At 41.7% G+C, this 22,962-nt stretch overlaps 1 long non-coding RNA gene and 1 pseudogene across 1 annotated transcript in view; one reads left to right on the forward strand and one right to left on the reverse strand.

Moving 5' to 3' along the window:
* The window catches only part of LOC128328208 (uncharacterized), a 52,792-nt gene that overhangs the window by 19,050 nt on the left and 10,780 nt on the right, over positions 1-22,962 (reverse strand). The window lies entirely within an intron of this gene.
* On the forward strand, positions 9,029-12,593 carry LOC128328206 (plasma membrane calcium-transporting ATPase 1-like; annotated as a pseudogene).

Below are 22,962 nucleotides of genomic sequence, written 5' to 3' on the forward strand. Positions count from 1 at the left end.
ACAGTGGTTCCACTCCTACCTCTCAGGCAGATTCCATATGGTGTCACTTGGAGACAAAATGCAGCAGCCAGGTTGGTCTCTGGGTCATCTCAAAGAGACTATATTACTCCTATATTACAAGAACTAGTTGGCTACCAATAGGTTTCTGGGCAAAATACAAGGTGCTGGTTATAACCTATAAAGACCTAAACAGGTTAGGCCCTGAGTATTTAAGATAACATCTTCTTCAATATGAACTCCATCACCCATTGAAGTCATACGGAGAGGTTTGTCTGCAGTTGCCCCCAGCCCATCTGGTGGATGCACGGGGTGGAGGGAATTCTCTGTTGCTACCCCGAGAGACTGGAATGTGTGCCCTGCTGAAATAAGAGCCTCCCCATCTCTGACAACTTTTTAAAAAGTCTCTAAAGACACATTTATTCACCCCAACATTTAACTGGACTTGTGGTTTTAAATAGTTTTAAAGTTTTAATTCCAGTTTGGACAGAACTATCCAATCAGCTACTCAGTTGCATGACGAGGAACATGGAAGGCACATCTTCCCATCCCCCCACCCCCCACCTGGCACACCATTCCATATATTAACCATGGAATAAAGGGTGGTTTGGATGGTCCACCTCATGTGACTATTTGGGGACAAAATGACACATGTGTATGCACACAATCTTCTGCACAAGATTAATCAGCCAAACAATCTCATCTGAACTATATCTCTACCCTAACATGGCTGTATTGATGTCTGTTTGGTACAGCGCTCGATGAACTTTATCTCATCTAGGAATTAACACCAAAATATAGTGCTTAAATTCAAAGAAGAACAAGGCTGCCGAACTTTCCCATTAGTAGTCACACTTAGAACCTGTAGCATCAGCAAATGCAGCTTCTTAGCCTGTCTGAGGGTGTATGGATTTGATCAGATGTGACATGGTACCTCCTTGGTTGCAGACACAGCTGAACTGCACATGACCTCCCATCACCATACAAGTTCTTCCTTCCTTTCCAGCTTATCTTAACCCTGAGGTTCAAGTAAGTTTTGGGGCTCAGTTTTCTGAAGCAAGTAGGTTATGAAAAGCCGAGATTGGTGGGTTCAGACATCACAACCCATTTCAGCATATTCTAACCTAGAAAGGAAGTAGGCACTCATGCAGGGATGGGAGGGGGCACATTGTTCTTGAGGCTGAAATCACACAGAGGTCAACAGTAGCTAGGTACCACATGACATCTGAACCCACCCTATGTGTAAGAATTTAGAAGTTACCTGCTTAAATTCTTTCTTCTACACAAAGGTACCACACACAATCTACACTATCATACTTTACATATTTACATTACTTTACAAATCTCACTTTACAATTCTTCAACACAATCTTACTTTATATATGGCCACTCTACCCCAAAACTATAATAAACCACTTGTACTGAGTAGGTGTATCCAATAAGACTTACTTCTGAGCAAACACATATAGGATCAGACTGTGAGCACTTTTTCATGTTATGAAATCAGAAGCTCTGTATCTGTATTGTATATGCAAAGTATACGGGATTACCATAATCCCATTAGCACATTATGTTCTGCACATGGATAATCTAGCCTTATTTACACATTATTTTCAACACTTGAACAATCTTTCTACAGTGTTATTCTCATGTTACATTGGATTAAAAAAGAGTGGTACACTTCCTATCTGTACCGTAAATTTGGGGGACCTATATCCAGGTTCATTTTTTAAATGAACGCAGTTACAGTCAGAGACACAAAAACATGTACATACAGAAATCTGAACATAGGTACAACATGATGTTTGACTATAGCTCGTGCATGGCATGTCTTTTTCTGACACTGTATGCACTGAATGTATATGCCACAGGTAGGCACATTTGCCCCCGGGCCCCTGTCATATGTACACCATAGACCAGGAGTGGGCAGAAGGTAGAGCAGGATTTACTAGTTGATCTCTGGAGGATTTTCAGAATATTATCAAGGGCTTCCGACTCCTACTTGTTACAAAATGGCAAGTAGAATATTTATTTATTTATTACATTTTATATCCCACTCTTCCTCCAAGGAGCCCAGAGTACTACATACTTAAGTTTTAGCTCACAACAACCCTGTGAAGTAGATTAGGCCGAGAGAGAAGTGACTGGCCCAGAGTCACCCAGCAAGTATCATGGCTGAATGGGGATTTGAACTCGGGTCTCCCCGGTCCTAGTCCAGCACTCTAACCACTACACCACGCTGGCTCTCCTGCACTACTTGTATCTCTCTTAGCCTCTGTATCCCTCACCTGTAAAATATGAGTATTAATTGGTTGACTTTGGCCAGATCTCCATGCAGCTCTGCTGGCTGTCTTGAAAGCTTTGTGTTAGAATCTGTGGTGTAGATATGTTCTTGTATATGGAAGTTATCCCAGGGTATGTATGACTCATAGGGTGTAGCCTACCATTTTGGACTTGAGAGTGCTCTCCTGAGGCCCTATTGTGCATCTGCCTTCAGTGGGTGGTCTTTGGAGTTCAGAACAGATCCTGCAAGCCTGAAATTCACCCACTTCTGTTGTAGATGTTACAGTGAATGTCCCAAACGTACTAAATATCAGTATCTATATGCGGATGTTGAAAGATTAGTTTAGTGAATGCCAGCATTCACTGGTGCTTGTCCTTGCTTGCCAGATAGACATGCGTGAATACTGACAATCCCCATTTTGGAGACTGCAAGCATCCTCTGAGTTTTAAACATTCATAAAATTCATCTGGAATTGTCAGTATTCACACTCATCACGAATGGACATTCACCTTTGACAAATACTATAGTGTACCCACTAATTCTGCAGTTTGTGACACCTGTAATTGAGCAAGTCACAGAGAAATTAAAAGAGAAGTGAAGAGGTGGTGAAACAATATTATACTGTGAACCTTCCTTTACATAAGGCTGCTAAAGTACTTCAAGACACCTCATTGCATCATCACTTACTCCAAAATATTTTATCCCCATACTCCTAAAGAACAATGCAGAAAATGTTGAACTTTCAGGAAAACTTGACTTCCACCACAATTATATCCTTCAGGTACATTCATATTGTGGTTACTCTGTATGAGAGATTTACTGGAGCAAATACTGCTGTTCTGAGATGTTTGTGTCTCAAAAGATTTTGGGAACACTCATCAGGAGGATGGGGTTACATAAGAACAGCGCTGCTGAATCAGGCCCAGGGCCCATCTAGTCCAGCATGCTGTTTCACACAGTGGTCCACCAGGTGCCACTGGAAGCCTACAGGCAGGAGTTGAGGGCATGCCCTCTCTCCTGCTGTTACTCCCCTGCAACTGGTACTCAGAGGCATCCTGCCTCTGAGGCTGAAGGCGGCCTATAGCCTTCCAACAAGTAGGAGTTGATAGACCTCTCCTCCATGACGTTATCCAAACCCCTCTTAAAGCCATCTAAACTAGCAGTCAAAATCACATCTTGTTGCAGAGAGTTCCACAAGTTGATTATGCATTGTGTGAAAAAGTTCTTCTGTTTCTTGGTTCTAAGTGTCCTGGCAATTTCATTGGATGACCCCTGGTTCTAGTGTTATGTGAGAGGGAGAGGAATTTCTCTCTATCCACTTCCTCCACACCATGCATGATTTTATAGACCTCTGTCATGTCTCCCCACAGTCACCTTTTTTCTAAACTAAAAAGCCCCAGGTGTTGTAGCCTTGCCTCATAAGGAAGGTGCTCTAGGCCCCTAATCATCTTGGTTGACCAAAATTGTACGCAGTACTCCAAGTGTGGCCACACTATAGTTTCATATAAAGGCATTATAATATTAGCAGTTTTATTTTTAATCCCCTTCAAAATGATCCCTGGCATGGAATTGGCCTTTTTCATAGCTGCCGCATATTGAGTCAACACTTTCAATGAGCTGTCCACCACAACCCCAAGATCCTTCTCCTGGTCAGTCACCGACAGCTCAGATCCCACCAACGTATACTTGAAGCTGGGGTTTTTCGTCCCTATGTGCATCATCTTACACTTGCCAACACTGAAGTGCATTTGCCATTTTGTCACCCACTCACCCAGTTTGGAGAGATCCTTTTGGAGCTGCTCACAATCTGTTTTGGATTTCACTACCCTAAAGAGTTTGGTATCATCTGCAAATCTGGTTATCTCTCTGCTTACCCCTACTTCTAGATCATTTATGAATAAATTAAAAAGCACCAGTCCCAGTACAGATCCCTGTGGGAACCCCACTTCTTATTTCCCTCCGTTGTGAAACCTCTCCATTTATACCTACCCTCTGTTTCCTGTCCTTCAACCAGCTAACAATCCACACATGTACTTGTCCCCTTATCCCATGACTGCTAAGTTTTCTTAGGAGTCTTTGATGAGGAACTTTGTCGGAAGCTTTTTGGAAGTCCAGGTATACTATGTCAACTGGATCACCTTTATCAATACACTTGTTGACACCCTCAAAGAACTCCAAAAGGTTGGTGAGGGAAAAATTACCTTTGCAGAAGCCATGATGGTTCTCTCCCAGCAGGGCCTGTTCTTCTATGTGCTTTACAATTTTATCTTTGAGGATGCTTTCCATCAATTTGCCTGGAACGGACCTTAGGCTAACCGGCCTGTAATTTCCCGGATCGCCCCTGGACCCCTTTTTGAAAATCAGTGTTACATTTGCTACTCTCCTGTCCTCAGGTACAGAGCCCGATTTCAGGGATAAGTTATATATTTTAGCAAGGAGGTTGGCAATTTCACATTTGAGTTCTTTGAGGACTCTTGGATGAATGCCATCTGGCCCTGGTGATTTGCTATTTTTAAATTTTTTTCAGAGAGTTTAGTACATCAACTCTTGTCATTTCTATCTGACTCAGTTCTTTAGCCTCCATCCCCAAATACCCTGGTTCAGGAACAGGTATATGCTCAGTATCGTCTGCCGTGAAGATGGACACAAAGAACTCATTTAGCTTCTCTGCAACCTCCATATCCTCCTTAATAATCCCTTTCACTCCCTCATTGTCTAATGGTGTAAACACACAGGAGGTGCAATTAGGAAAAATTCATAATTGCCACCTTCCTGACTGACGTATAAGAATATGCAAGGGCTGATGCAAACATTTCACCAAGGTAACCCACGTAGTTTGAGCTAGCCATGTGATCCATAGCACAAGCTTGATATCACAACATAGTTAACTGGTTCCTTGGTTCCTCGTATTGCCATTCCCTTCTCCGCTCTCCTCCCTTCTCAGTTTCCCAAGGAGCCCACTGACAGTTCTCAGTGGAGCCTCCTGTCATTCATTCCGGGGCGGGTGGGGGCACTGTGGTGACTGCTGTGTCCTTAGTCTGTCTCCTAAATGGGGCAGCAGCAGTGGTACAACTTATGTATTTTTAAAGGTATAAAAGCCAGTGCCAGTTGCCAACTATGACTTTAGCACCGTGCACACTCATTCCATTAAAAATATATCTGTCCTGTATGGTACAGGGTATAATTTTATCTATCTATCTATCTATCTATCTATCTATCTATCTATCTATCTATCAGATTTATAACCCACCCAAACTTACATCTCTGGGCGGCCAATTTTAACAGGTTGTGGAGGGGCTGTTGCTAGCATTGCTATTCTATGGACTGCCAGAAGCCTCTCTGCTTATGTCTAATACCACAGGTTTCTGATTCTCACTTTTAACATCCTCAAGAGTCTCATGAGATCATGGGCTCCCTATTTATTGGCATATGGGGGATGTCACTTATCAGGCAGTGGGACAGTCACCCCCAGTTCACCAAGCGAATTGAAAGGGGATTAGCCTTATGCCTTTCCTTGTATTAGGGAATGTCTAAGTAGACTCCGGAGTTAACTTTCAAGTTAGTCTCTTCTCAAGGTCTTTCTGTCCGAAGACAGATCCTTTACTTCCCCTCCCCTGCAGTTGCCTCAAACAAGCTAATGATAATCACCTCCACAGGAAAATCAGATAAGGCATTGTGAATGCAACGCCATTCCCATCACAAAGGAGCTGTGATGGGCAATAGGAACTCAGAGGTGCTCTTATTAACATTACTGAACCAAAATTATTGTTTTACCAGGTCCTTCCAACCTGAGAGATACCGTGCTTGCATGTTCATTCAATCCATTTACATACAGGTTGTTCGTGACCTATTCAAACCATTGTGTTGTACTCCACACAGACAGTGAATCCTTTTGAGATTAACCAGAGTTGCCCTTCCCAAGAAGAAGAACAACTGGAATATTGCCTCAGGATACATTTTGGGAATATAACTGCCCCTGGTTTCTTGAACCAGTGTGCTTCATTTGGTCTTTACATCTTGGAGTCACCCGCAGTTTGGACGCTAGACTTGGCACCCACCATAACACCCGGCTGTATCTCGCTCTGTGTGTCATTCATGCTTCCAACCTCCAGATCGGCCTTCCTCGCTGGTCCGATCTATCCAGCTCACTTTGCTGCTACTAGAAGCTGGCTGCACAAAAACAGACACTTTTATGATTTACCACTGCAGCCTAACTGCCAAACTGCTTTTGGTTCTTCATCGCTTGGTTCCATCCCTGAGGAAAGAGGTCCTTCAGTTGCACCTGAGCCATGAGCGTCCAATCACCACTAAAGGAAAGACAAGGTTGTATGATAATCACTGCACCCCTCTGGGCTCTTCCTATCCCTGCTCTCTTTCTTAAATCCAAAAACCTGTTTCTCTACAGCCTCCTTTCTCTAACCAGTCTGGAAGTCATTTTAATTTGGACACTAAGCTAAATTGCCTCTTTGCAGTTATTGGCTTAATCTTTGTAACATATTTTAGTAGTAATATTGCTTTAATCAACTTTCTTATTCTGCTGTACCCCTGTACCCCAAATAAGATCTTTCTTTGTTTTGAACTTCAACTTCTCTGTCAGTTAATTTTCTCGGGACCAAAACTTTGCACAAGAATTATTCTGACATGGGACTGCTCCACCCCAGCTTGCTAATTTCCCACACAAAGCCCAAACACATTTGGGGTATTCCCAATCTCCCTGGAGCAGTTCCATTAATAGGGCTGATGCAGTCATACTTTGCATAGGGTGCCTATAACCTGAGTAAGAAGGCACAGGAACTCCACTTGGAATGGAGTTCCACAGTCTAGACAGCTCCACACAAAAAAGGCCTTGCTTCCCATAGTCATCCACCACACTCCATATGTGGGGGAGACACAGCAGAGCCGCCAATGAATGGGAACTTCCATATGGGAGAAGGCAGTCTTTGATATATCATGGTCTTAGATCGTATAGGGCTTTAAATACCAGAATCAGAACTTTTACTTGGGAGCTAGTGAAACTGATGTAACATTGTATTTCTGTGTTTCTTATTATACACTCTAGTTAATATTCTGGCAGCTGCATTCTGAACTAGTTGTGTCTAAATGTTCTTCAGAAGGAGGGGCATGTAGAGTACATTACAGCAGTATAAACTGGATGTTCCTGCTGTGGGAAGAGCAATGGTTTCAGGTTTTCAGTTGCTGCACTCCTGCTCTGAAAGGTAAAAAGCAGTAGGGGTTTGCATGTGAGCATGTTGGCACATTACATCTGCTCACAACGGGGTGTGTCATAAATACTTAGAAGGGCTAAGGACAATGGGAGCACAAGCCATGGTTTCATTGGCTGCTGATAGCATTCTGATTCCATCACCCATTCTGCTGTAACTGCCATCTTGTTCAGTTACTGACCAAGATGCGGAAAGGAGAGAGCCTGAGATATAGGAGTACAGGCATTTTTGAACCTTGGAGCTAGGCCAGAGTAATGGTGGGACTGCTGGACTGGGGGTGAGCTAGTAACTTGGAACTAAAATAGGATTGTGGCAAAACTGTGGACTAGAATTGTACAATGATTCAGACAATGGCATTTTAAGGATGCTGCTGGGTCAGGTCACAAGAGACTTGTAGAACCAAAGTCATGATAGCCTTGTAGAACCATTTGTGAATCAACTATGGACTGACTAAAAGTTTCCCAAACTTGCAAGTTGCTTTTTTCAGGGAGCCCTCTCCTTTATTCCAGCCAGTTTTGCTTCTCCTGTTCTCATTTCTTCATCTAGGGCTTCCAAGCCAAATGCATATTCAACAAGAGTATTTCCAGCAGGTCTTGTTGTTTCAAGCTGGCACAGTTTTATGTATGAATAGAGTCAGCTTAGATATTTCTCCTGCCTAACTAGATCAGGCAACTGGCTGTTTGAGCGACAGGAGGTTGATCTCCACGAACCACTACGCGCGTGTGTGTGTGTGTGTGTGTGTGTGTGTGTGTGTGTGTGTGTGTTGCTGTGGCATTAGAAATCAACTTAGTAAACTAATACCAGTGAGGAGGAGGTACCCAAAATTCCTTCTTAGAAGCTGCTAGTGCATGTTGGCATTAATAGATAGTAGCTGCAGTGCACTGGGTACCAGTCCCCTGAATCCAATGTATAACTTCTGAACTGCTAAACTATTTACCTTCTAGAAATGGAAATATACAAAGTAGATCTTTTGTATGAATGAAACCGAAACCGTGCTGTTGTAAAAATGGCTGTACCAATGTAGGTAGAGTGTGCCCCCCTCCATGAGCCTGTGAGTCATTTTTCACTTTCAATATATGAGGAGCACTTGTAAATTAATTTTTTAGAGCTGTGGAATTATTGTAATGCTCTTCTCGTTGTATGTTCCCAGCATCAGGTATTGAGAGGGATACTGTCTCAAAATTTGGAGCCAATTTAGCTAAAGTAGCCAACAGCTGTTGATGTTCCATGAATATCTCTTTTTAAAGTTAGTCTGAATTAAGACATTATCACATATTATGCTTTCCAAATGAGGCTGCACATATCCACACTTTGATTTGTTCTTCCATTTTCCTCCATGCCATTTTCCCAGTTTTAAGATGGTACTGGGGAAAGGGTTAATTTTTGCTCCCGCCCCCACTGCCACCAAACCCTTCAATGCCAAAGCTTTACAGTAGTAAATGTATGCAAGAGTGTTTGTAAACTTCATTTTTATTCCAATTAAATGGTTCTGGATTGTCATTGTAAATTACAGGAAATCAGCACAATGGTGACTCCAGTAAGCATCGTGGCAAAAGACTTGACTATCACTCTCTCAGAGCTAAGAAACTTGATGGAGTTATGAAAAACAGATGCAGTAAAGAAAATACAGGAAAACTATGGTGACATCAATCAAATCTGTGAACGACTGAAAACTTCTCCCACGGATGGGCTATGTGGTACCCCATCAGAACTGGATATAAGGAAAGGTGTATTTGGAAAAAACTATATACCCCCTAAGAAACCCATGACATTCCTGGAGCTGATATGGGAAGCACTGCAAGATCCCACATTATGGGTTTTTTAGTAATAGTGGCCCTTGTATCACTGGGGCTTTCTTTTTATAACCCACCATGAGGAAGCACTGCAGCATGCCACACCACTGACACGAAGGAACATGAAGATGATGAGGATATGGATTGGATAGAAGGCTGTGCAATACTCTTGTCAGTAGTTTGTGTGGTGCTGGTAACAGCTTTCAGTGACTGGAGTAAAGAAAAACAATTTCAGGGGCTGCAGCGTCGCAATGAGAGGGAACAGAAGTTCACTGTAATTCGGCAAGGGGAAGTAATCCAGGTGCCAATAGCTGACTTGGTGGTTGGGGACGTTGCACAGATCAAATATGGTGACCTTATTCCAGCTGATGGTTTGCTTCTCCAAGGACATGATCTGAAAGTTGATGAGAGTTCCCTCACAGGCGAATCAGATCATGTCAAGAAGTCTTTGATAGTAGACCCCATGTTGCTTTCAGGTACCCATATCATGGAAGGCTCTGGGAAAATGGTGATTACAGCTGTCGGTATAAATTCACAGGCAGGAATTATCCTCAGTTACTTGGAGTTGGAGAGACCAGTGAAAAAACAAAAGATAAAGACAAGAAGGCTAAAAAGACAAAGGACTCTTCTGAGGAAGCAAAAAATCTAGACACTGTAGATATAGAAAGGGGAGATAAAAACAAATGAAGAAGAAAAACACAAAAAAGCCCCGTCACACAAAAAGGAAAAATCAGTTCTACAAGCAAAACTGACCAGATTAGCGGTCAGGCAATGGTTGTACTCACCGTTATTGTCCTTATAGCCCATTTTTTAATTACAAATTTTGCAATTAATAGGCTTGTTTTGACTAAGGAATGCACACCACTATATCTACAAAGGATCTTGAAGTTCGTTATCATTGGTGTTACCATTTTGGTTGTAGCAGTAGCAGTGCCAGAGGGCCTTCCATTTGCAGTCACCATCTCACTTGCATACTCTGTGAAGCAAATGATGAAAGATAATAACCTAGTGAGACATTTGGATGCCTGTGAAACTCTGTACAATGCAACAATTTGCTCAGATAAAACAGGAACCTTAACCATGAACAGAATGACTGTAGTCCAAGCCTTCATTGGTAATGTGCATCATAGAGTTATTCCTGAAGTTAACTTAATTCATCCAACTACTTTGGATTGTCTGTGTAAAGGTATTGCTACTAACTGTGCATATACATCTTAAATAGCGAGTCCTGAAAGAAGAGGGGGCCTGCCCCGCCAACTGGGTAATAAAACTGAATGTGCTTTGCTGGGCTTTCTTCTAGAATTAAAACAGGATTACGAGGCTATAAGGATGATTATACCAGAAGAGCAGCTATATAAAGTATACACCTTCAATTCTGACAGGAAATCTATGAGCACAGTTTTGAAAAACGATGATGATAGTTATCAAATGTTCACCAAAGGTGCATCTGAAATAGTCCTTCAGAAGTGCTGTTTCATACTGAATGATGCTGGGGAATCCGTACCTTTTGCAGAAGAAGACCATGCCCTCATGATCAAGAATGTGATTGACCCCTTGGCCTCCGAGGGACTCCAGACCATTTGTCTAGTTTACAGAGATTTCACAGCTGGCAATGAGGAACCAGATTGGGACGACGAGGATGACATTATCAAAGACCTGACATGCATCTCAATTGTCGGTATTGAAGATCCAGCGAGACCCAAAGTTCCCTATGCAATAAGAAAATGTCAGAATGCCGGCACAGTTGTGCGTATGGCCACTGGGGATGACATTAATTCAGCTCGTACGATAGCTTTAAAATGTGGTATTCTTCATCCTGGGGATAACTTTTTATGCTTGGAGGGGAAAGAGTTTAATAGACGAATACACAGTTCAGAAGGGGAGATGTAACAAGAGCTTTTCGACAAGGTTTGGCCTACACTTCATGTGCTTGCAAGGTCCTCGCCTACTGACAAGTACAACTTAGTAGACAGGATCATCAACAGCAACGTCACCAAACAGAGGCAAGTGGTAGCAGTAACTGGTGATGGTACTAATAATGGGCCTGCATTAAAAAGAGCGGATGTTGGCTTTGCAATGGGTATCTCTGGAACAGATGTAGCTAAGGAAGCTTCAGATATCATTCTAACAGATGACAACTTCTCAAACATTGTTAAAGCGGTTATGTGGGGTAGGAATGTATATGACAGCATTTCCAAATTCCTTCAGTTTCATCCATTGTCAATGTTGTAGCAGTGATAGTTGCCTTTACAGGAGCATGCATCACACAGAATTCCCCTCTGAAAGCAGTTCAGATGCTGTGGGTCAATCTCATTATGGATACATTTGCTTCTCTTGCTCTAGCAACAGGAAAAGCGACAGAAGCTCTGTTGAAACGGAAACCTTACGGTAGAAATAAACCTCTTATCTCCCATACAATGATGAAAAATATTTTATTCCATTCCATTTATCAGCTTGCCGTTTCTTTGCGCTTTTTTCAGGTGAAATTTTTTTTATATAGAAAATGGACAGATTTCAGTGCCAGAGGGCCCACCAACTCAGCATTACACAATTGTATTTAATGCCTTTGTAATGATGCAGATTTTTAATGAAATCAATGCACGGAAGGTTCACGGGGAAAGGAATGTTTCCGAAGGAATATTTACAAATAGCATCTTTTGTTCTATCGTGGTGGGAACATTGATCCTCATTGTTCAAGTTGGAGGGAAACCCTTTAGTTGTGCAACTCTAACACTAGAACAATGGCTGTGGTCAATCTTCCTAGGCATAGGGTCACTATTATGGGGACAGCTGATTGTGAGTATTCCAAACAGGTATTTATGCTTTCTGAAGGAAGTTAGTGAGGAAATTGTTGAAGCAGAAGTAGCTGAAGAAGTAATAGAGTTTGACTATGGTGAGAGGGAATTACATCGCAGTCAGCTTCTGTGGGTTAGGGGGCCTAACCAGAATACAGATGCTGTGTAGAGTTGTGAATGCATTTTGTGCATCCTTATATAATGACTTAGAAGCAGCAACCATTGGTCCCAATGAAATGTTTTAGAAGCAGTAGACTTTTTGAGCCTATTTGGGCAAAAGCATTTAAAATGAAAATAGCAAGCCAGTTAATACTCTCTTAATGTCTGGGTCTGAGCATTCTGCCAACCATGCTCTTTAGCTCCCAGGCTGCAATTCTTAGGGGAATGGGGATAGATTTGGAAATCTATCCCCTCTTTGGAAAAGGCTACGTTTTGTTGTTAATGGTTGTTAATAGTTGCTTTGTTCACAAGCAAAGATTATTCAGTAATAAAAATTCTAAAAACTTTCTTTACTCTTATTGCTTAATTATTTAATAATGTACCAAAATAACGATTAACATAATTATCTACCAAAATAATAATTAATTAAGCATAGAAAGAGAAACACTTTAGACCACAGACTCTACCTTCACCCTGGTATATACTGTACTCTCTATAATTCTTCTATTATGGCCTTCTATTTGTTCCAATAAGAAGTTCTTTGCAATTGACAATCCCCCATTCAGTCTAGCTGGAGGAGATTCTAAATTTCATCCTGGATCCACTCCTTGATTCAAGAATACATTATATGGACACAGCTTTTCCCATTACAGTGCACAATAACAGAGGAAAACTAATTCTGCCAAGCATCTCCCCATCACACAGCTTTTAAAGGGACAGATGGCCTGTCCAGAATGGAACCTGACAATGCACCCTCTACCTCTAGAGACTCGAGAACCAATAAGCGATATTTCCAGACAATGGTATTTTTGCACTGTGTATGTGCAGTTATTACTTGATGTACCCCCACCCCTAGACCCATTACATGGCAGGAAACCTGAGCTAGACAGCAAATGAACACTCAACAGGGAACTGCAACCAGTCTCCACAGAGCCAGCTTGAGTGCTGGTGTGACTTCCAGCCATGCCCCTGATATAGACCCTGGTGCCATGAGACAACCAGCCAGGGCAGCTCCACCTCCCTGGTCCCCACACACCACCTTCCCTTTCCTGCAGCTGCTCACTTTCTGGACATGATGAGGCTGGGGTTTCAAAGCCCTGTCCTCTGCAATTGTGCAGCTGTCCACTTCCAGAAGGTAAGCAACTGCATGAAGGAGAAGGTGGCATGCAAAGGAGGTGGAGTTGGCTAGGATAGCGGAGCCCCACTGTTAATGGAACTGATCACCTGGGGGAAGGCAGTGGGTGGCACAGAGCTGGGGAGGCTATTCTCATTCACAGTGGAAACCATGCTAAGGGAGCCCAGCCCAGTTTCCAAAGCTTAATTGCCCTCCCTTACTCTGCTAACTGCATTTGTTTAGCTGTGTGTCACCGTGACTCCATGCTGCAGTGGCTCACGAGTAACCTCCTGACCAGGAGACTAGAACAAGCCTCCCGGCCTCAAAGGAGGGACCTCCTCAGAATGCCCTGTGCACTCACGTGGGGCATGCTGGGAACTCCGGGGGCCTAGGGGCTCCCAATCCCTGCTGCACCAACTGGTTCCGTGACAGAGCCGGCAATCGTGTGGGCAGCCAATCGTGTGGGCAGCCATCCTGTCTGCTAATCTGCAGGGAGAGCAGGTCAAGCCTGCTCTCTCTGCAGAACCCTCTTAGGCTTCTCACACTGCTCATGTGGAGAGTGTCAAGGAGTGGCAGACCAATTAAGCAATGCCTGCAGGTGATGTGGGCAGGTCAGAATGCCCACACTTACAACCCCATGGTGCAGGTGCTGCCTGGAGCCATCACCTCATCTCATTTCATCAGTGAGCCACCCCACTTAAGGCTTTCTGTTACAATAATGAGGATTGCCATTCTTGGGAAATCATGGACACAGTGAGGCAACAAATGGCTGGTACCCACAAAGCAAGCTACGATGTTACTGCCTCCAGCATCCCTGCTACTTCAAAGATTGTTTTTTCCCTTTCCCTTTAAGTAAGATCTTCTTTCTCTAGTGCTGGCATACACCCACCGTTCAGAAGAAAAACCAGCAAACACCTCCTGCGGCCACAAAGCAAGCAAGCTATTGGTGGCCTCAGCTCCACCTTTTTCCAGCAGTGAATCTACAACAGAGTGCTTCTGTGTTTTTTACACGCTCTGTCCAGAGGGGAAGGGCCACCATGCTCTCCAGCTGCTGGCTTCTGCAGCACCCCACCCCAGATCACTGTTCAAATTCCCGCTTGTGACTCCTGTTGATGTGAATAAGCTTCTTGGAACATTGCAGCCTATCACCTGCTCTCCTGACCAGTGTTCCCTCTAACAGGGATTCCCAGACATTGTTGACTACAACTCTCATAATCCCCAAACAAAAGCCATTCCCAAACAATATCTCAGAATACCTGTTAGAGGGAACACTGTTCCTGACCTTTGTCTGACATAGCTTATTCTATTCTATTCTATTCTATTCTATTCTATTCTATTCTATTCTATTCTATTCTATTCTATTCATGTCTGGCAAGAGGATTGTTGTAGAAGGCCTGATAGATATTATAAATGCTTTTCTGAGGGAAGGCAGGATGCCTTCCTGTCTTAAGGAGGCAATCATTAGACCTCTTTTGAAGACGCCTGCATTGGATCCTTCAGAGTTAAGCAACTATAGGCCTGACTCCAACCTTCCATGGTTGGGCAAGGTAATTGAAAGGGTGGTGGCCTCTCGTGTGAGACCCATAGTCCCTGGAGCCAGATCACCCCCTCCATCATGGCTTTAATGCTAGAGGACAAAGGCCTGGCCAGTGTTCACCCTTTCCCAGCTGCAAATGGGTGTTCCATGAAAAAGCTGTAGAGATTAACACTCTCTCAGCCAAGGGCCTGCCTACTAATAGACTAAGGTAAAAGTCAATGCTAGTCAGTTAGTAAATGCTTTTTGTATTTTATTTTGAATTTCTGTATTCCTTTCTTTACTCCCAGTTCCATCCTATTTTTCCCCAATTCCTTATTCTGTGTGCAACTCTTGTGTCTTAATAAAGTGTATATACTTAGAAGTAGCTTCAGTCTGATTTAACAGGTTCTGAAGGGTTATTTGCAAAGCTCTTCCCCATGTGCCTCGTAATGTCGTTTGCTACTGTTGCATTGTTTTCAGCATAATATCTTAGGAACATAGGCAGCTGCCATATACCGAGTCAGACCATAGGTCCATCTAGCTCAGTGTTGTCTACACAGACTGGCAGTGGCTTCTCCAAGGTTGCTGGCAAGAGTCTCTCTCAGCCCTGTCTTGGAGATGCCAGGGAGGGAACGTGGAACCTTCTGCTCTTCCCAGAGTGGCTCCATTCCCTAAGGGGAATATCTTACAGTGCTCACACATCAAGTCTCCCATTCATATGCAACCAGGGTGGGCCCTGCTTAGCTAAGGTGACAAGTCATGCTTGCTACCTCAAGACCAGCTCTCCTCCTCCTCTCCTCTTGTTGTCTAGGAAGGGGTTGTGTGGACTCTGGCTGTATAGTGCCTTTAAGTCCCAAGCCATACAGTTCTAGGTTGTTGACGCTGTGCCTTAGCCTGGTCAGTGGCTTTAGATCAGTCTTCAACTGGTGGAAGCCTATCTTGAAGGAGTGGTGTGCTCCTAGATTTGAGAACAAAGCAATCTCTCTACTGAGAATAGATTCCAGGAAGGCATAGAGTCACCCCCATTTCGGCACAGTCTTATCTCTTCGCAATCAAAACATAGCAATCAAAACATAGCAATCAAAGCAACAGCATCAAGATATCTCTTTGATCTGGTCTATTTAAGAAGCAAGTTGGTTTTTTAAAACTCAGTCAAATGTTATTGTTTTGTGCACTTTTTTCATAGTAAGGAGCAAGGTTACCAATTAAAGTTTGAAGTTAAAATATGTGTCCCTTCTGTAAATGAATTCAATGTGTGCAGTTCTATGAAAGGAGCAATAATCTGAAACATTGCTTGTATCCAACTGATTATGCAAATGAAGTGTATGGCAGAAAGAGTCAACGATGACTCAAACTGTACAAGTCACGAAAAGAAACAACTCACTAAAATAAATATCAGTTCCTATTATGAAGCCTGAATGACAGAAACAGTCTCTCTCTCTCTCTAAGAATACAACTCAAAGGATACACTAAAATAAATATCATTTGCTATTTTCAGAAATTGATCCATATTTTAAGAAAAAATGTCTATACTTAAAAAAAAAAAAGAATTTTGGGTTCAGAATTTTCTATACAGAAGTACTGTTTTTAAAGATGCTCTGGTGGAGGAAAATCCCTGCCCACGCTGCCACTTTTCAGAAGTGCATAACAATCTCTCAGCTCATTCTACCTACTGTATACTAGTGTAGCACAGAATGTAAATTGCTGTAACACAAAATGTAAACTAATACAGCTGCTGGGTAGTAGTGTGAGCCATTTGTGGGTCAGAGCAGAGGTAGGGCAGAACTACACAACACAAACATAGGGCGGCTGTCAAAGATGGTGACCCTTTTTCAAGAGCCTGCTTCCTCCTCATAATACCTAGTTCAAGTTATTCTGTGTGCTCCAGATGTATAGCCCCATAAAGGTAAAGTGTGCCGTCAAGTCGATTTCAACTCCTGGTGCCCACAGAGCCCTGTGGTTGTCTTTGGTAGAATACAGGAGGAGTTTACCATTGCCGCCTCCTGTGAAGTATGAGATGATGCCTTTCAGCATCGTCCTATATTGCTGCTGCCCGATATAGGTGCAGCAGGGATGTGAACCAGCAACCTTCTGCTTGTTAGTCAAGTATTTTCCTGCTGTGCCACTTGAGGTGACTGTGTAGCCCCATACTGCCGCACCACAGAGAGAACATTCTAGGCTTAAAATGTTTGTCAACTCAAATGAATACAAGATTTTTTTAAAAAAAAAATTCTGGAAATTGCCATATAGCTTACTGCTTGCTTATACCTCTTTTTTTACCCTAACCAAGAAGATGGTTTAATTGCTCTATAAACTTTTAAGGACTGAAAACAAAGAAAAATGTGCAATAAAATTAAATGAGATTTTAAAAGAATGCTAAACACTTGTGTCAGTTGATTACTCCATTTTTGTTTTTGTTGGAGTGGAAAATAGGGTCAAAATCATTAAAACTGTGTTGGCCAAAATAAAGTGGAGACAGCATTTTGTTAAGTTTGCAAACTATACAACTGCAGCAGAAAGTAAATAAGGAATCCAAATTTTGTGGGCCTTCTGTATCAATTTACCTATTACAGTACCTATTTATACAAAAATGAACTATCTATTCTTCACTGGAAACTAGAGCTCATGTTATTATTGTGTTGGTGACAGAGGAATAAGCAATTAAAACAAATTTTCAACAGTTTGTTGAAAACTGGTTCATATTATTTATTTATTTTATTTAACATATTTTTATACTGCCCAAAATATATGTCTCTGGTGGTTTACAACCCAGAGTTTTAATAAACTTGAAAAGAATTAAATATAAAATCATGCCCTCTAGATCTGTATTGGTCAGACATTTTAAAAAAGTGGTCTGATGACTTAAATAATCTTTGACCATCTGATAATTTTCCAAAGAGCTCAGTGGAAAGGTTAGAGGTTGCCAAATAGCCCTTAAGGATGAAACTTATTCATGGAAATGTATGTGTGCTGTCTCCTCATTTTGTCCAAAACAGGCAAGTAGAGATTTACTTCTGACCCTACTTTGGGAGAATATATATTGGGAAAGATTCTAAAGTGGAAAGAAGGGAAGTGCAGAGATCACTCATCCTTCCCTGGAACATCAAAAGTGGTTCACACTTCCATGGAATATAATGGATGTTCCTTTTTCCAGATGCCACTTCTTTAAGTTTTCTTTATTTCTGAGACTTAATCTAGCAGTTCAAGAGATGATAGAGATATTATATGGACAAGACTAAAAATAATTCTGTGTAAGTACTTTCATGCATGCACTGAGGCATCTACAGCTTCCTTCTTTGACATCTTTTCACTACATCAGATGATAGTCTAGCACAAGGATTCTCAACATTGGGTCCCCAGATGTTATTGGACTTCAACTCCCATAATCCCCAACCATGGGGCTGGAGATTATGGGAGTTGAAGTCCAATAACATCTGGGGACCCAACACTGAGAATCCCTGATCTAGCAGATCCCTCTGACTTTCAATTTTGTTTTTTCAGGCAACAGTGAAGCAATACGATAGGGAAGGTGTTCTCCAAAGCCACAGTGTACACACACAGATTATTCCATGGCTCTTTAGATCCTGCCCATAGAAAGAAGAAGAAGAGGAGGAGGAGGAGGAGGAGCTTCTGTGCAGCATTAGTAGGGCATAAAAGAGCAGCATGTGTGCAACATACATCTAGTATAGAAGTTTGGTCCAGCATGTTGCCAAGCAGATAAATATGGGCGGAGACAGGGCAGAGAATAATTTTTGCTTCACTCTGCTCTCTACAAAATGATTTTTTGGCTTCAGAAATATGTCCTTGAGGGTCACACAGCTCTTAACGACATACTTCTGAATCCAATAGTCCTTCTGCAGGGAGAAGAGAAGTGAAAATTGCACCACCATGCCACACCATCCTTACTTTAGGAGTAGTTCACTATCTTGGAAATTTTGTGTGCCTCATGTTTTCTGTTTGCTGAAAGTTGCCATAGTGACTTAAAAGAAAGTTAAATAATATAAAAGAAAAGTACTGAAAATACTATCTTTGCATTTTTCTTACATCTGAAATACTGAACTGTAATATGTGTTGGTGAGAGTTTGAATTAATTATTTTAACACAGTGGAAAATAACAGTTAATTATTTTAACACGGTCTTGCTGACTAGTCTAACACTTTTGTGCTCTTTCATTATCTGCATTTCTATTCTTGCTGTAAAAATGGCACATTCTAAGCCTATACAACTAGCTAATTATAAATGATGCTTCAGTATGCCACCACTGGAGAAATTTCTTTCTTTCTTCCTTTCTTCCTTCCACCACTGGAGAAAGACCTTCATTCATTCATTCATTCATTCATTCAGTATGCTGCCACTGAAGAAAGAGATTCATTCATTCATCCATCCATCCACCATCCATCCATCCATCCAATGTATATACTGCCCTTCCTAAAGTGGCTCGGGGTGGTTTACATTAAAATTAAAAAAAACAAAAAAACAATTAAAATACAAAAAAAATTAAACCAGATTAAAATTAGAATTAAAACTAGATATTAAAAGCCAGGCTAAAAAGATGGGTCTTTAAGGCTCTCCTGAAGGCCTCCAAGGAAGATGATCCCATATCCACAGGGAGCATATTCCACAACCTACGGGTGATCTAGAGAAGGCCCTGAGAAGGTCAACACCAGATGAACTGGTGGCACCTGAAGACATGCATTGGCTCCATAGGAAATAACAGAGTGCCTTTTTACCTACTTACCTTAATTGCTTATTGCTCTGAACTCTGAGTTAGGTTCACAGCAATTACACTATTAAAGTGAAAGGGCACACGATGTTTTTTCTGAATGGAAAGGCTCAGGCAATGGTTTCCAATGGAGCCAGAAATTAATTTTTTATAAATTCCTGATTAATCAACAATAAATCCTATCAACTTGGGGGTGCCGGGGGGGGGTGGCTGACCCTGCCATGCCCCCAGACCCACTTTGTTGTTTTTTTTCAAATTCGATTTTTATTGATTTAACAATAATAATATTTTCATTCATTACAATATACACAAAAGTGGACTTCCCGCACACCTCTCTTCGTGAATCATCGGCTATAGAGTTTACCCTTGCTATAATAATAATTCAAAACATAAATTTAAACCCTTACAAACACAGTTAATCTACCCAACCTGCAGGTTTTTTTACTAAATTTCAAACCCTGCTGTAAAGTCCATAGTAGGGAATGTATCCTTTAGATACAACAAGAATGGTTTCCAATCTTCTTTGAAGCCTTCCAACCCCCAGACCCACTTTGGGGTGCCCTGGCACACCCCAAAGGTGGGGAATGGGGCATCCTCAAATCTCCATTATTCCCTATGGGAGGAATGCAAAAATCGAAAAGATCTTCAGAAAATCAGCATTAATCACAGGAGTGGCTGATTGCTTTGGCATTCACAACCCACACCCCACTTTTGTGCCCCTAAGTGCTCCAAATAGGCTATAATGGGCTGGTCTGAGTCCCCATTATACCCTATGAGAAAAATAATTTTAAAAATTTCAAAAAGCATTAAAAATCGTAGGCGTGTCCAATTGCTTTAGGGTTTGGGTGGTAGTTGGCACCCATGGGTACCTACCACCCAATTTTGGAGGCTCAAAAAAGCTCAGAATGGTTTGAACCAGGTTTGATCCAGTTTGAACTGGTTTGAATTTGAACCAAACCAAGTGGGGCAGGGGGTTTCGAGCAAAACCAAAACTGAACCTCCCCACCCCAGTTCGAAACTGGTTTGAATTTGAACTGAACCGGGCAAACCAGTTTTGTGCACAACCCTAGAAACCACAGACTACGTGCTCCTTATGTGTCCCTTTTATAAAGACAGTCGAGACAGGCTCATATCTCCCCTGCTGCTTAAATACCCTGGCTGCTCTAGTCATGTCTGCACCAAGATGCTGCTCTCAGATGACGATCAGTCCTTCACATACAAAGTTGCCAGGTTCTGTGGGGAAGCGTGCAAGATCTGCAGGGTCCTGACCGACAGTTAATATCCCTGGCAGCAGATGTTTGGCTATTGAGCATTTTATTTGCTTGATTGTAAAATAATTTTAATTTGCCTTTTACTTCACTGCTTTTATATTGCTTTTATGTAGCTTGTATATATTATTTTAACCATTTTATACTTTTAGTTGCCATACTTTTAAGGATAGCTATTCATTTACTCTATTAAACTTTCTACAGGTTTTTCGGCTTAGCCAGTAGCATTTTATTTCATTAATTCCATACATTTTTTAGAGTTGTATTTTACTATTATAATCATCCTTAGCTTCAAGAGTTATATTTTATTTAGCATGAGTTTTATTATATTGTATCTGTACTTTATCCTGTGCTGGTCTTGGACCATAATAAAGATGATTGATTGATTGACTTGAACATTGATTAATTTAATGGGCAGTCAACCAACTGAACAACTCTTTAGTTGAAGTATATTTGTATACTTCAGGTAGAATACAGCTTTTGATTCTGTGAATGACCTCATTGTTGGGGCAAATTGACGTGTGTGTGTGTGTGAGTAATAGTAGGCCTATAAAGATTTAAAGCTGAGAAGTTACCTCTTGCTGCTCTAGCCCAACAGCTCTACCTCATCCATGTGAAGTACAAATTAAGAAGATAGGTCTAGTTCAGACATAACTCTAAACAATGGTTTAGTGTTAGAAATGGAGCAAGATTTAGGCTCATGCACTCTCACTCCCCTTGCTCATGAATGCAGGAGATTGAAAGCTTCCTTTTGTGGTTTGCATCATACTACAATTTCCCATTTCACCCAAACTTGGGATACTATAGTTTGTTCCAGAATCTCCTAATTCAGACTCCTGGCTTGTTAACGAACTGGGTTTTGTACAAATACAGTTTCTCAAGTTTGGACACAATGGATACTGCAGTTTTTTACAAACCATGAAAGAAAGCTTTTGATCTCTTTTCCTCATGTGAACCAGGGAAGTAGGCTAGCCCAAGGTTTGCACCTCCGCATGCATGTAATGTAATGCATGTAATGTGAAACCATGATTTAGCATGATTACTTTTTTATTCATTGGCTTTTAAAATCAAAGCCTGTAGATTAAGCATAGGCCCTTTAAATACACAAATAGAGTAAAAATGACATAAATTAGAATAAATGCAGTCAAAGTAGAGTTACCCTGAAACTGCCTGTTCCTAAAGATGATTAATTCAGCAGCCCACTGTATTACAAATATACTTCAACTAAAGAGTTGTTCAGTTGGTTGACTGCCCATTAAATTAATCAATGTTCAAGTCTCATTCTGCTAAAACCACTTCTAGAGATTTTAAAGTGCCACCTCCATCTTCCTCTAGCACAACATATACAGACATTTCTCCGCAATAGCTCTAAAGTAAACTCTAGGGACTATAATTGTCAGGGACTAATCGTAGCCCTGTATTATATGAAGCTCCTCTTCATATTTTAGAACATTTCATGGGAGCAATCAGCACCTTATAATGTCTTTTCTATTGTGAATTAGTCTTCTGATAATGAAGTCAAAATTAGTGAAGCTAGCTCTTTGCCAACAGTTTCCTGCACTCACTCATATCCTGTAGAATAATACACATAGCATAAAAGCCAGTTTCTAGGGCCCTCTGGGTTATACTCCAATTTGACCAACATGCATCTCTGAAATCAGTGGAGCTTGTGAGGCAGGCAGTATATTGGATATACATTGGTTTTCCCGATCTTTGTAGAATAGTATCTAAACCGCAGGAGCTGGGAGACCTCCACTCTCTGCCTGCCGATCCCACTCTGACCTTGCTACACTAGTGTGAACACCATCACCATTCCTGCTTTTGCTCCTTGAGAATGACTTACTTGCCTACTTATTTAGGTGCTATGAGTTACTATATTCAGACTTCAGTTCTTGGGCCTCCACATTCCCTAGGCAGGGTGGGAGTGAGATGGAGATGCATCCTGTCTTTAATGCACAACAGTGTCTCTAGTGCATGTGTATGTGCAGTGTGTGTGTGTGTGTGTGTGTGTGTGTGCCCACACATGGGTGAACACACACACACATAGAGTGGCTGACATTTAGAACAAGGAAACATTGGTGCAGCAAACAC

This window comes from Hemicordylus capensis, chromosome 5 (genome assembly GCF_027244095.1).
Source record: "Hemicordylus capensis ecotype Gifberg chromosome 5, rHemCap1.1.pri, whole genome shotgun sequence".
Lineage (NCBI taxonomy): Eukaryota > Metazoa > Chordata > Lepidosauria > Squamata > Cordylidae > Hemicordylus > Hemicordylus capensis.